The sequence below is a fragment of the Ruditapes philippinarum genome, unplaced genomic scaffold (genome assembly GCF_026571515.1).
Source record: "Ruditapes philippinarum isolate M1 unplaced genomic scaffold, ASM2657151v2 ctg6224_1_1_1_1, whole genome shotgun sequence".
NCBI classification, from domain to species: Eukaryota; Metazoa; Mollusca; class Bivalvia; order Venerida; family Veneridae; genus Ruditapes; species Ruditapes philippinarum.
In genome coordinates, this window is record NW_026862286.1 from 23,976 (window position 1) to 37,651 (window position 13,676).

General features: G+C 33.9%; 1 long non-coding RNA gene across 1 annotated transcript; it reads right to left on the reverse strand.

Moving 5' to 3' along the window:
- Nucleotides 1-3,628: 3,628 nt before the first annotated feature.
- Nucleotides 3,629-5,247, reverse strand: LOC132718548 (uncharacterized). The gene is made up of 3 exons (XR_009624101.1): nucleotides 4,663-5,247; nucleotides 4,091-4,167; nucleotides 3,629-3,875 (listed from the first exon to the last, which is right to left on the reverse strand). It is a non-coding gene; the product is annotated as an uncharacterized LOC132718548 (long non-coding RNA).
- Nucleotides 5,248-13,676: the final 8,429 nt, after the last annotated feature.

The window sequence follows — 13,676 nt, forward strand, 5'->3', positions numbered from 1 at the left end:
GATGTCGTTAACATGTTTACAAGGTGCATCACAAACAAACATTGTCTTGTTTGCATATGCAAACCATTTACAATACATATAAGTGAAAAACATCCCTTGTTTTCAAAGATTTGGGATTTTTTGTACATTTTATATAGGCATTGGGAAAAAAGAAATTTATGATTTTTGATTGGAGTACTGAAAGCACATTGAATGCATATATGTATTCATAAATAAATAACAACTAAATTCAATAAAGTTGTATTTTTTCTCACCTTGATGAGCTTAGGAATTTAAGTAAAACCAGTGTTGTGAAACCCTTAGCACTTTCAACACAAAAACAATAATATAAGTAAGGATATCTGGCAAAGAATAAAAATAATGAGGACAGCCACTAATAGCCCAAACAATTTGTCATCCATTTTTAAAAATGTCTTCCACAACCTGTGTACACATCATCAGCCTTTAAAGTTTATATATTACTGGTGACATTATAGTAACAGTTGTTTACATGTCCCTACAGGACAGTTCTTTCTCTCACTCTTTCTCTCTCTTTATGTATGCCAAAATCTATAAAAGCTATATACATTGTGTAAGTTAATGAATGATTTGTGGGACGTTGACTTTTGTTGGAACATTTTGAACTTTACACTTTTTTGTCCCCATTAGATGATGAAATTGTCTCTTCTTATGAAGAGTGCATTCTAAAAACATAAATACTTTTCCCCTTATCTTTTTAAACAGAAGTGATTGTCTAATAAGGGTTGGATACTGTTACGGCCAAAACAATATACCATACCAGTAATACCGAAAGATACGGTACTTTAAAAATACTGCCAACGACACCTCATGACCTGGTATTAGATAAAATCCTGCATTGATGCATACTACAGTCCATTTGCAATTCCTCGAAGTTGCACGAGGTTACAATTTTCCTTCGAAGAATCGAAAACTTTGAGGAATTGCATTTTCATATCTTTCCACTCAAAATCGCCCGTTTTAAAGAAATCTAAAGTCTCGAAATTGTTTATTTTTCACTTTCTCCACCAACGTCTTTTTTCACAGTTTGCAGTGTAATTCACGGCTTTTAACTACACAACAATAATAATTCACAAGTAAACAAGGGACCGTTATGTCATTTCGATATCTAATGAAAGGTTTAAAAAATATCCACTTCAAGTTTGCATACAATTTACTATGTTTTAAATCTCATGGGACTATTTATTTACTTTGAATGATAGCAAATTTTGATAAATCAAGTTTCGAAGAATCACATCTTTTTATAACCGAGGTGTGACTTTGAAGAATCGCAAATTTCGAGTATTTGCATTTCGAGGAATCACAAATCTATTGTATATTAAAAATGTGTAAATTTTTAGCAGAATTATCATATATGCATTTAATATAACAGGAATTAAGCCTTTATCTTTAATAATACTATACTTCATCAACACTTAAAATTAAACATTGAAAAATTTCCTTTCACCAGATAAAATTTTGCTACGGTTATTTTCTCATTCTTTTCAACAGATAAATTCATATACCCTTTTACTGGAAGCGGATTTCCTCCTCCGTTAGGCAAAAGTTTTGGTAAATATTTTCGTTGAATTTTAGGTTTTCCAATGTAATTACAAGTCCTTTCATCTATAATGTTAACACTTGAACCTGTATCAATCGTTGCTGTTATTTTCTTTTCATTCACTGTTATTTTTGTATGAGGCGTTTTCCTTTTGTTTTCTTTTGCGACACTTTTAACTGTTATGTTAAACAGGAATTCTTCCTCTGAATTGGACTGTAAATCCTTTTCACGGCTTACTTCGTTTACTTTGCCTCGTTTTGATTTCTGACAGCACCGCGCAAAATGGCCAACTGTTGAGCATGTGTTGCAGGTTTTCCCTTTTGCTGGACAAGGGGTACCTCTGTGGGGAAATTCATATCCGCAATTCCTGCATTTATTGGTTGGCAACGCGCGCCGATAATTCCCGCGCTGATACGATTGGCCAGTCTCCCGAAAATTCCCACGGTTCTGCGAGTTAAATCCACGTCGTGCAGCCGTTCTCCCACGTGTTGTTCCACCTCGCCCTCTTCGTGCGTAATTTGATACTTTCCTTACTAAGTTTTGGTCATTTTTCTCCATTACTTTGGCGTGTTGGTCACTTTGTTCAAGCATCCTACCCATAGTTAAAATAGCATCCAGTTTTTTGTCAGGTTCACGTAAAGCCCTACGACGTAACTGGTTAGATTTCCCGTGTTGTATAACTTGCTGCTATATTTCGCCATCAATATCTGTAAACCCACAGGTTTTAGCAAGTGTCCGTAATTCCGTGACATATTCGTCAAGGGATTGTTCTTCTGACTGTTTATACGTTCGAAAATTGTATATCTCTATTTGGATGTTCTTCTGTGGCGAAAAATAGTCCCCAAGCACTTTCTTTGTTGCGTCATAAGTTTCTTCCGTCTCTTTCTTCTCAACGTCATAAATATCATAAACCTTTTCACCGGCGTAGTGTAATAATAAAGCTCTTTTTTGGTCATCATCGTCCACCAACATTCCCTTGAATAAATTCTCTAAACGACCAATCCATTTTTCCCACCGTGCTCCTGAATTTGTTTTGTCCGTCTCAAGATCGAAACTTGGAAAATGTGGCAAGTTGTTCATTTTTTTATTAATTTACTTCGTTTTCCATCCATAAACTAGTAAAATTCTTATATCCAGATAATTCTTAAACGGTTAATCACATATCTTGACCCAGCAAACACAAGACGTCATACTGACGTCAGATTTAAGTCAGGTTCTGACGTCGGATGACGGTCGGAAAAACGGTTGGATTTGAAAGTTTTTTTGACGTAATAATCTGACGTCAGGTAGACGTCAGAATCTAACCATTATTTAACCTTTTTCTGACCAAAATCTGACCATTATCTAACCATTTTCCGACCTCAATCTGACCATTTTCCGACCTCAGTCTGACCATTTTCCGACCTAAATCTAACCAGTTTCTAACCATTTTCCGACCTCAATCTGACCATTTTCCGACCTCAGTCTGACCATTTTCCGACCTAAATCTAACCAGTTTCTAACCATTTTCCGACCTCAATCTGACCATTTTCCGACCTAAATATTAACCCTTTTCTGCCCTAAATCTGATCATTTTCTGACCTTCATCTTATCATTCCCCTAATCCTTTTTGTTTCACCACGTCATAAATATTTTCTGGCTAATCCTGATTTGATCTAATTTAATGTAACTCATTCTATTAAGTAACTTTCCCTCAAATGAAATGTATAACAGAAAACTAAAAGCAAAAATATGTTTCATGCTTTTTTAATTTAAGATAAAAGTTGCAATTTTAAGCTGATACATACAATTTTAGTAAATTCTGCAAGGTTAAATAATTTTTAGAAATTAAACAAAATAAAACATAAAATAAGTTAATTACAAAACAAAAAGTATTACAAAAACAATGACATAAATGAAACTAAGAAAACATGTACAAATATTAAAGAACAAAACAATGTATGCACATTTCTATCAAAGTTTGCCTTATCAAATAAAACAATGAAAATATTATAATTTTAAGAAAAGTTAAAAGATTCTGATAATAATGTTTCAAGCAATTAATGACAGATTTTCAGTACTTTTACTATATTTCTACAGCATTTCTAAAACATTTAGTGCCATTTTGCATATTTTGACCTCCTTTGATAATTGTCAGTAATGTATAAATTGCTGCCTTTTAGTTACTTCACAAAGTTATACTTTTAGATATCCATGAGAATTAGCACGAATTTTGAGGTGTGATGCTTTAAGATATGACCTTCTTTCAGCACCCCTCGTCTGTCCGGAGGATATGTAGCGTTTGTAGCGCCCAATAGCGTGTGTGACATCATTTTCACTGAAAAAAAAAAAGAAATTCATGAAACATGTAAAAATAACAAGCAAAAATGTTTTCATTGTTATCTTAACTTAATGAACAATTTTGCCAACTTTTTATAAAAGAGCTTTAACAAAAATTAAAAGTAAACATAAATACTGAACATTTAAAAAGCTGCTTTTAAACTCCAGTTTAGTATGGATTAAAGTATGTAATAGAATTTACAAAAATCTTACTTTCATATGTTTCTTTTTACATAATCACGTGTTTCCGGCCCTCCGACCTTTGAGAGCATGTCCAACACTTTAACTACCTGAAAAGAAAATTATATTCTAACTTATGTATATATTCTAAGTTTGAAATAGAACAGTTACGCAAGTCTAAAATATTTCATAGTTTTAAATTAAAGATTTAATGCCGAAATGTCTGGAACCAAAACGTCTTGCGTTATTTGGGACCGGAACGTTTTGGGTTATTTGGGACCGAAACGTCTTGGTACGAAATGCTCGAAATCGTACAAATTCATTCTCAATTCTCAGATTTTAACTGACAAAAACATCGCAGTTTAAGAAAAATATGAAAACTAAGCATTCTCTTTGGTAGTACTGAAAGGCATATTATAAACTCTCCACAAGCAGAGTTAAAACATGTCAATTTTAAAAAGATTTATTATTAGACATTATCGCGAATTTGTGTGACATTTTACTTCAGCTGTTCAAATAATGATAATTAAATTTAAGAGTGCTTGCAATCATGCAATTATTTATCAAATACAAAGTAGAAATAAATCTAAATCAATTGAACTGACCTAAAAGTTCAAGAAAACCTATAATATTCACTTATCAATGCATCCCGATTCCTGACCGACAGCCAAAACGTAACGCCTACGAATTTGAATTTCCATCCACGTGACTTTAGATTCGAATTAAAGGTTAATTATGTTTTCTTTCCCTTTTCTGTCACTATGATTAAATGTTAAAGCACTATTAAAAACTCGTCATTTTGATACCACAAATGATAATAATAATGTACCACAAATGATAATATTACAACGTTAAATGATTGGAACTTGTAAACAGATCTGTAGCTATAAATAGATTTCATAACAATAACACATGTAACTTGCGTATATACAGCGCCACCTTTATGTTTTATTAGGTTGCAGCGCCGCGATATTGGTCTGTATTTATATAAGAACACTTCAATTGTAGTCCAAATAACATTTGAAAAAAAGTTTAAATGATTACAACAGCGAATAAGGATTATTTTTTGTTATTTTTTTTACCTACCGTCAGGACACCGACCATAACCCGACGTTAGTACGACGTCAAAAAGAAACGTCTATTAGACATCGGTATTTTAACGTCAGATTTACGTCGTATTTTGGTCGCCGACGTCGTGACCAAAATCTAACATTAATCCGACGTTATTTAAACGTCATGTGTTTGCTGGGGATATCCTCGTCGCCAGATGTTATGTCCAGGGTATAGATATTAGAAGAAACACATTTGATTGTAACTACGTTTATTTAGAAAGCCATGTTATATCTTGACCGGAAGTTCAGTACTCTTTCCCATCATGCAATATAGTTATAAATAGCAGACTACAGTAATGAAGGATATTACAAAGATCAAAAAAATTATTGTCAACACTAGAAAATGTCTAAAATCAAATTTAATCGAAGCAAAGTATCAAAACAATATGTTCAATGAAAACTTATATGTATATGTAAAAAATATTTTTCCTAACTATCGACTAACAGAGTTACATACTCTTGCCTAGAGGTTGGGTTCATCAGTAACATGCCCAGAGGTTGGGGTCATGATGTTAAACAAGTATGCAACGTTTATGCAGTAAATCAGTAAATGGCATAGAGCACAAACAAAAATAATATGTGTACAATGCTTGACTTCTTTAACAAAACAACACTTTATGCAAAATCATCAGTCAACACAGCTTCATGGCATTGAATAGGAATGTGCACACAACATTAAGTAAACTGTATTACACATGTTTCAAAGAAATTCAACCAATGTTTGAGAATTCAAGCAAAGTCAACACAAAAGTGAGTAACAAAAGAAAACAAATAAGAACCTGAACTCTGTTTAAAAGTGCTTAACCTCAATACATCAATGATATACTATGGATATGCATACATGTAAATCAACACTTCACAAGTTCAAATCTTTCATGATTTTTTTGTCTTTTCTAAGTTCAGCCTGGGCCCATGCCCACGCTTGATGCTTAATTTTCAACCACGGTAGTGGTGCAAGTACTGGGTTCTTCTTTTGTAAAGACTGTACATCTTGTTTAGTTGGCGGCTTACCTAACCTAACCGCACGATAAATCATAGGTTTAAGCAATTCCTTTTCTTTTAGAGTCCACTTCTTTTTCTCCCCTAGAATAAATACAACAAATCTTGAATATTAAAACCTCATTTTAATAAATAGAAATTCTCAATAAGATACTTATGTTCCCACTTTCCACCATTATAATGTCATTGACCAATAACTGCATCTTGTATAAAATGGTTTGCTACAAAGATATACATGTAATTCTCCATAGATTGAGCTTAATGTGATCTATGTGCTTATGGACTTCTTACAGTGGTTATGCCAGATATCAGGTCAACCAAGATTTTTATAATAAACTTTACAAAAATGTTTATTAAGAAAATTGGTATGAAGCATTGTGCTAAAAACAAATAAAGGGTCATACAAGAAATATTTTAGAAATCTTGCATGTGGATTAAAAGTTTGTTTGTTGGGTCTTAAGTCGTACTGACTCATATTTTGGCCATCTGGAGACTGTTCCGGCATTCATGGTGGAAGAAGACCCTACAGGCATTATTTCAGGCATGACCAGGCACCTGGGTAGAACCAACGACCTTCTGTAAGCTAGCTGGATCAAAAGGAGAGGTCATTTAATGCAATTGTTGGTGAGGTTTGATGACCAACAGTCACAGACAACAATAGCTCACAATTAGCACTGAAATTCTCTAGTCATGTAGGCTAATAAATGCATAAATATATCTTTACCAGTGCGTCGTATTTTCTTTTTTATCCTTTCTAAGCACAAAAGGGGAGAAAATTTTGACAACCACCAAAACAGTATCCTCCTCCCGATTTAAACTGCGGGGGATTACAAAACAGGTGTGCAAAGTTTCAAAGCAGTATCTCAAAGGACTTTTAAAATATTTGAGGTGGTACGCAAACTTGGACAAAGCATTATGTTGACACGGACACTCGGATGACTAGGATAGCTCTCCTTATTCTTCAAATAGTTGAGCTAAAAATGACAACAAATTCATAATCTTGTGAACTAACTAAAATCTCGACTCTGGTTTTGCAAATTAAACTGGCTAACAATAATAAATATGCTGAACTACAGATCCATTAACAGGCATAGACTCTGCAAGTTATATGTTGAAATATCATTGCAATTTTTAAACAAGCAAATTAATATCTCCTGTCGAATACATTTTGTTAAACATGTAAATAGGAGCAGACTAAACATGGACTAAAAATGCTTGTATCTAACCTGTTAAGGCAGGATGGCTCATTCTGACAGGTACTGGCTGGCAGTGGCTGGTTCTGATAGGTACTGGCTGGCAGTGGCTTGTTCTGATAGGTACTGGCTGGCAGTGGCTGGTTCTGATAGGTACTGGCTGGCAGTGGCTTGTTCTGATAGGTACTGGCTGGCAGTGGCTTTGTTCTGATAGGTACTGGCTGGCAGTTGCTTGTTCTGATAGGTACTGGCTGGCAGTGGCTTGTTCTGATAGGTACTGGCTGGCAGTGGCTTGTTCTGATAGGTACTGGCTGGCAGTGGCTTGTTCTGATAGGTACTGGCTGGCAGTGGCTGGTTCTTACAGGTATTGGCTGGCTTTCCAACTAAAAAAATGTATATAATATCGTTATTTTGGGAACCAATGTAATCAGTGTTTTGAGCATTTAAGAATTCAATAGTCATCATTCTGAGTATATTAAACTCACGTATAATTTACGTATATCTAAATGTCTTGGTCTGGACAATTTTTTTGCCTAAGCTGTCTTGCCTTAACATTTCAGTGCAGCAAAACATGTTCAAAATCTGACAACAGGATTATCTGTTCTTACTTTTCAGTTTCATTGTATTTTTAACAAGACAGTCAAGAAGGCCTTCTATTACTCTCCTGGACAACATGCCAAAGTAGTCCCTGAATTTAATGTTGCAACTAGAATGTAACCAAGAATTTTCTAACATTCAACCTGATGACCTACTTTTTGACACATGACACATATTTTAACATAACCTAAGTTATGTCAAGACAAACATTCTGAAACACATTGCATTGAAATTTGGCCACTAGTGTAAACAATTTTCTTTTGACTTGACCTGGTGATCTAGTTTAAATTTACATCTGACACGGCCCATATTGAAACTTGGCCTAGATATTGCCATGACAAACATTCTGTGCAAATTCCATCTCAATTGGGTCACAAATGTGGCCACATGAGTATAAATAACAATTTCTAAAATTTAACCTGGTGGCCTAGTTTTTTTAACCTATACATCTCCTATTGAAACTAGGCCAACAAATTGTCAAGAAGAAATTCTAACAATTAATACCAAATTTATTAAATTAACGTCATAAATGCAACCACTGGAATGTAAACAAGGATTTTCCAAGATTTGGCCTTGTCTCACAGTTTTTGGCACAGCATGATCAATATTCAAGCTTGAAATCAAACATGCAGGTTGTTATAATAATGAACGTATACAAGTCTATGTAAAACTGGTGACCTCAGGGGCATTTTGCATCCAGCCCTCGATACATGTATTAAATACGTTCACCATCAGGCACATCAGAAAACAAGTGAGCTTAAAATTACATAATGATTAAATTAATATTTTTACCTAATGTTTTCTGGAATTGTGTTCTCCTCTGTTGTAAATGATAGAAGATCTACTGGATCAGTTTCCTCGTCAGGAAAATCTAAAATAGGGTAAGGCAGAATTTTAAAGACAGTCACTTAAAAAAATGGAAAGTATTAAACTGTATAAGGAAGTCAAAATGAGGGCTAAATCTGCCTTGTCACAAGGGCTTTCAATGGCAAATCACATTGGGCCCTTGAGGTCATCTACACTGTACAGGTCCATACCAAGTTTTATGAACCAGATCTCTACTTCTTAGACAAGTATTCTAAAAATCTCAAGGCCAATATCACTATTAACACTGGACATGACCTTGTGAACTGTAAATTAAACTCTGTACCCAATGATTACAACCAATGATTCTATCAAAAGGGCAAACACACAATAAGTATAATCCCTGGACAATGATGTTTAGCATAAGGTCACTATGATTTTCATCATAAAATCAATACATGTCGATGCCATCTTTTGGCTATGTCCAAATGTCTCCACCAGGTTTCAGATACTGATCATTTATTAATCTGTCAATGAATATGGGAAAAACAGACAAGAGCAATGCTATATATAAGAAATAAGAGGCTAAGCTACATTTTCAAAACCTTTCTCTTAACTTCTGTACCTTTCAAGTCCAAGTCGTCTAAAGACATTCCTTTGAAATGATGAGCCTGACCATTTTCAACTGCTAGCAGCAACTTTGACATTTTCGCAAGTTCGATGACATTATCCTGCAGACGATAGAACTTGCGATGTACCGCCAGTCCATGCCCCATATGTCTTGCCACATCTTGGACATCATTTTCTTTCATTCCAATCACCTGATAAAATTGGCACAATGACAGTCATACTGGTATCTAAAATGCATTTCATCATTTATAAATGAATATTCATCACTTACTTTTTAATTAAAATAAGATAAGATACATCATTCCAGTGCAACTCTTTTAAATCTAGTGGTACATGGTACATGTACATGCAAGTGTAGGGAATCATTTGAAATGCTGTTCACAAAAAATTAACATAATTTACCTGCACAACAGTGGGGCCAGGTATTTCCTCATTGTTTTGGAAACTTCAGCAACTCAGGTCTCTGAAGCTCAGGGATTTTATCCAGTACATGTTTAAGGCTTCATTACCCTGTTATGAAATTTCTGCTGCCCTGAAAAGTTACAAAAAGTACACATAAATGAGTATGAAACCGAGAAAGCCAATAAAATATATGTGAAATTCCTATGCCTAAAATTTTTATGTTTTTCATATTTACATGTTGGTTTTGTTGGACCGACATGTTTTCATTCATGTACTTTAATTCAAGTGACTGCAAAAATGAAATTTAGTGGATGTCAAATTCATAGTTCATTCGTTAGTTGACACTATCTACAAAATTCCCAACTGCACCACAGAAAGGAGCTTTATATTGCCTGAAGGGTACTTTTTCACAGTTTGTATCATTTGTGAGGTAAGGGGGTGGAAATTTGAAAAACAAGCAAAAAAAAACCACACACAGTGACACTGAATAATTTAAGGGATGGAAATAAGTAAAACAATTAAAACAACAAGTTGTAGCAGGGACAGCATGCTAGGCTATTCTCAATCAATGTATTATTTAAACATTGTGTCACATATGACCCTTGCTATTCACCTTACAATTCATATATTTAGTTAAAGATTAAGGAGACAGCCGAGTCAATTTTCGCTAAAAATACCTAAAATGGGATTTTTCAAAGTAAACGCTTATGTTTTATAAGCGTTTACTTTGAAAACGTCAGTGTTTTAGTGCAGCGTTACAGTGTACATGAACAATCACTGACGTTTTGAAAGTAAACGCCAAGTAATTATTATTTTTATGATCTTTTCTTCCCGTTTTAGTTACGTAATAAGTGCTAGTTTTGCATGTTTTGACATTATTTTGTGTAATTTATGTATTTTTGGTGCCTTTTGAAAACAAAATGTATTTGTTAATCTTACAAAAAATTCTTATTAACAAAAATCTTCTTAACTTTTTATAATACACGTTCCTGATGTTTGGAATGCTTTAATGTTAAGAAATTGTATGATATTTTAGAAGGCATTTGTAATACTATATACATGTATTTATATAACTTAACTTAGGCTGTTTATGTTAATTTTTTTTTAATATTTTTAAAAATGCATTATGTATGTAATACTGTACTTTAATTGCCTTGTGTATATTTGACAAGACTATGAAGTAATTAGACAATAAAGTATTATATTATTTTCAAAGGAATTCCACTGAGGTCCAAAATATAAAATTTGAATTTCTCACATAAATAAACGGGACACTCAATACTGAAAGATTACGAAATTTACCGAGAAATAACTTTAGAATCGTATGTTTGTGGTACTCTTAGCCCGATCTGAGTTAAAAGCGATAGAACGCTTTTCAATTTTGCTAAGAATAATTATTTTGGAAAAATAAGGTAAACGAATGATCTGAAATTTAACACACAAGTAATTGTTCTGCATCAATCCGAATATTAATCTAAAAAAATATATATATAAAAATCCAGTCCCATTATATCATAGAAATCGCACTGGAGTTCCTTTAATGACATGAGGTTATTAGTCCCCTACCGGTTTACCGGAGGGGACTTTAGGTTTACCCTCTGTCCGTCCGTCCGTCCGTCTGTCTGTCAGTCCGTCAGTCCGCAAAACTGGATCCCGCGATAACTTGAAAAGTACTGAAAATATTTTTATGAAACTTGGTATATGGATAGATGGCAGTATGGAGATTATGCACGTCTTTTTCTTTTCTTCCTATGTTGAAAATTCTGGTTGCTATGGCAACAAATAGGCTGAAAATATGGCAAATTTTACACATAAACTGGATCCAGTGATAACGCAAAAAGAACTGGAAATATTTTTATGAAACTTTACATATGGGTAGATGGCAGTCTTGAGATTATGCACATCTTTTTCTTTTCTTCCTATGTTGAAAATTCTGGTTGCTATGGCAACAAATAGGCTGAAAATATGGCAAATTTTACACATAAACTGGATCCAGTGATAACGCAAAAAGTACTGGAAATATTTTTATGAAACTTGACATATGGGTAGATGGCAGTCTTGAAATTATGCACGTTTTTTCTTTTCTTCCTATGTTGAAAATTCTGGTTGCTATGGCAACACACATAGACTGAAAATATGGCAAATTTTACACATAAACTGAATCCAGTGATAACTCAAAAAGTACTGGAAATATTTTTATGAAACTTGACATATGGGTAGATAGCAGTTTTGAGATTATGCATGCCTTATCTGTTCTTCCTATTTTGAAAAAATATCAGTTGCCTTGGCAACAAATAGGCTTAAAACATGGCAAATATAACAATATTTGTGATTAGTCAAAAAGAGCTGAACATTTTTATGAAATTGCATCTTTAATTCAAGAGTTAAAATGGTATATTTGGTAACAGGGATGTTTCAAAATATTAACTTTAGAGTGTCTTTCAGTCCGTCTGTCTGTCTGTTCATAAAAAACTATATCCTGTGATCACTTTTAAAGAACTTTTCCAACAATTTTTTTTAAAATAGAGAAAAATTGAAACATTAGTGAATGGCCAATGGCCCTTCAGAATGTTGATGGGGTTCTAACCGGTAGGGGACTTATGGATTGCTTGCAATACTATGATATTTGCTTGTTTATATTGACATTTTCTTTTTAAATATTTTTGTTGTTTTATTGGTTTTTTCTTTTGAAATAAAGTTTGCTCTTACATAAACGTTGTTATTGTTATTATCCCCCGCCGATGGAATCGGGAGGGGATATAGTTTTGGCGTTGTCCATCCGTCCGTCCGAATTTCGTTTCCGGAGTAGTTCTCTGCAACTACTGGCTGGAATTCAACGAAACTTTATGGGAATCATCAATATCAAGAGGAGATACGCATATCGTCGGCTTGTTCCGGTCCGACCCTTTAACTCAGAGTTATGGCCCTTGATTAGTTATGTAGTATGAATATAGAGTAAAAATCGTTTCCGCACTACTTCTCTGCAACTACTGGCTGGAATTAACGAAACTTTATGGGAACCTTCAATACCAAGAGGAAATGCGCATATCGTCGGCTTGTTCCGGTCAGACACTTTAACTCAGAGTTATGGCCCTTGATTAGTTATGCAGTATGCATATTGAGTAAAAATCGTTTCCGCGCTACTTCTCTGCAACTACTGGGCGGAATTTTATCGGGAAACTTTTAAACCTTTCCCAAAAAACCAAAAAGGAAAATTTCGCCCTTTTTTCGCCCCCGGGCCCCTTTTTCCCTTCAAAACCTTTAAAACCTTCAGAGTTAGACCCCCTTTATTAGTTAATTTTAAATTAAAACCCCCTTTTTAAACAAAATTTTGTTTCCCCCCCCGCCCACTTCTTCTCTACCCACTGGCTGGGAATTCCCAAAAAACTTTTTTGGGATACTAAGGAAAAAAGACGTGCATATAGTTTGCCCCCTTTTTCCGGTCAGAACTTATTTAACCAAATTTATAGGCCCTTGATTTGTTATGAAGATGCCCTTAAAAAGCCCCTTTTGGCAATTTTTTAAAAATGAATCCCCCGGATTAAGTAAAATGGGGGGAAACCCAAGTTTTAAAATTGGGTTTTATTTCTTTTGGGGGGTTTTAAAAAAAGTAGACAATAATTTAGATCTCTGGGTAGATTTATTTTGTCTCAGTCAATTTAGTATGTCTATCAAATACAATACAAAACATAAAACATCATTCATAAAGAAATCATACAAGTAATGTATATGGTATCTGAAATTATCTATATTATTAAAAGATTTCATAATTTTACTCATTTCATTTAGATATTTAAACATTCTATAAAACCAATGTAGATAACAATATAGTTTATTCTATCTAAAAAAATAAAATAATATTTCTTCGTTATTATTCTAACA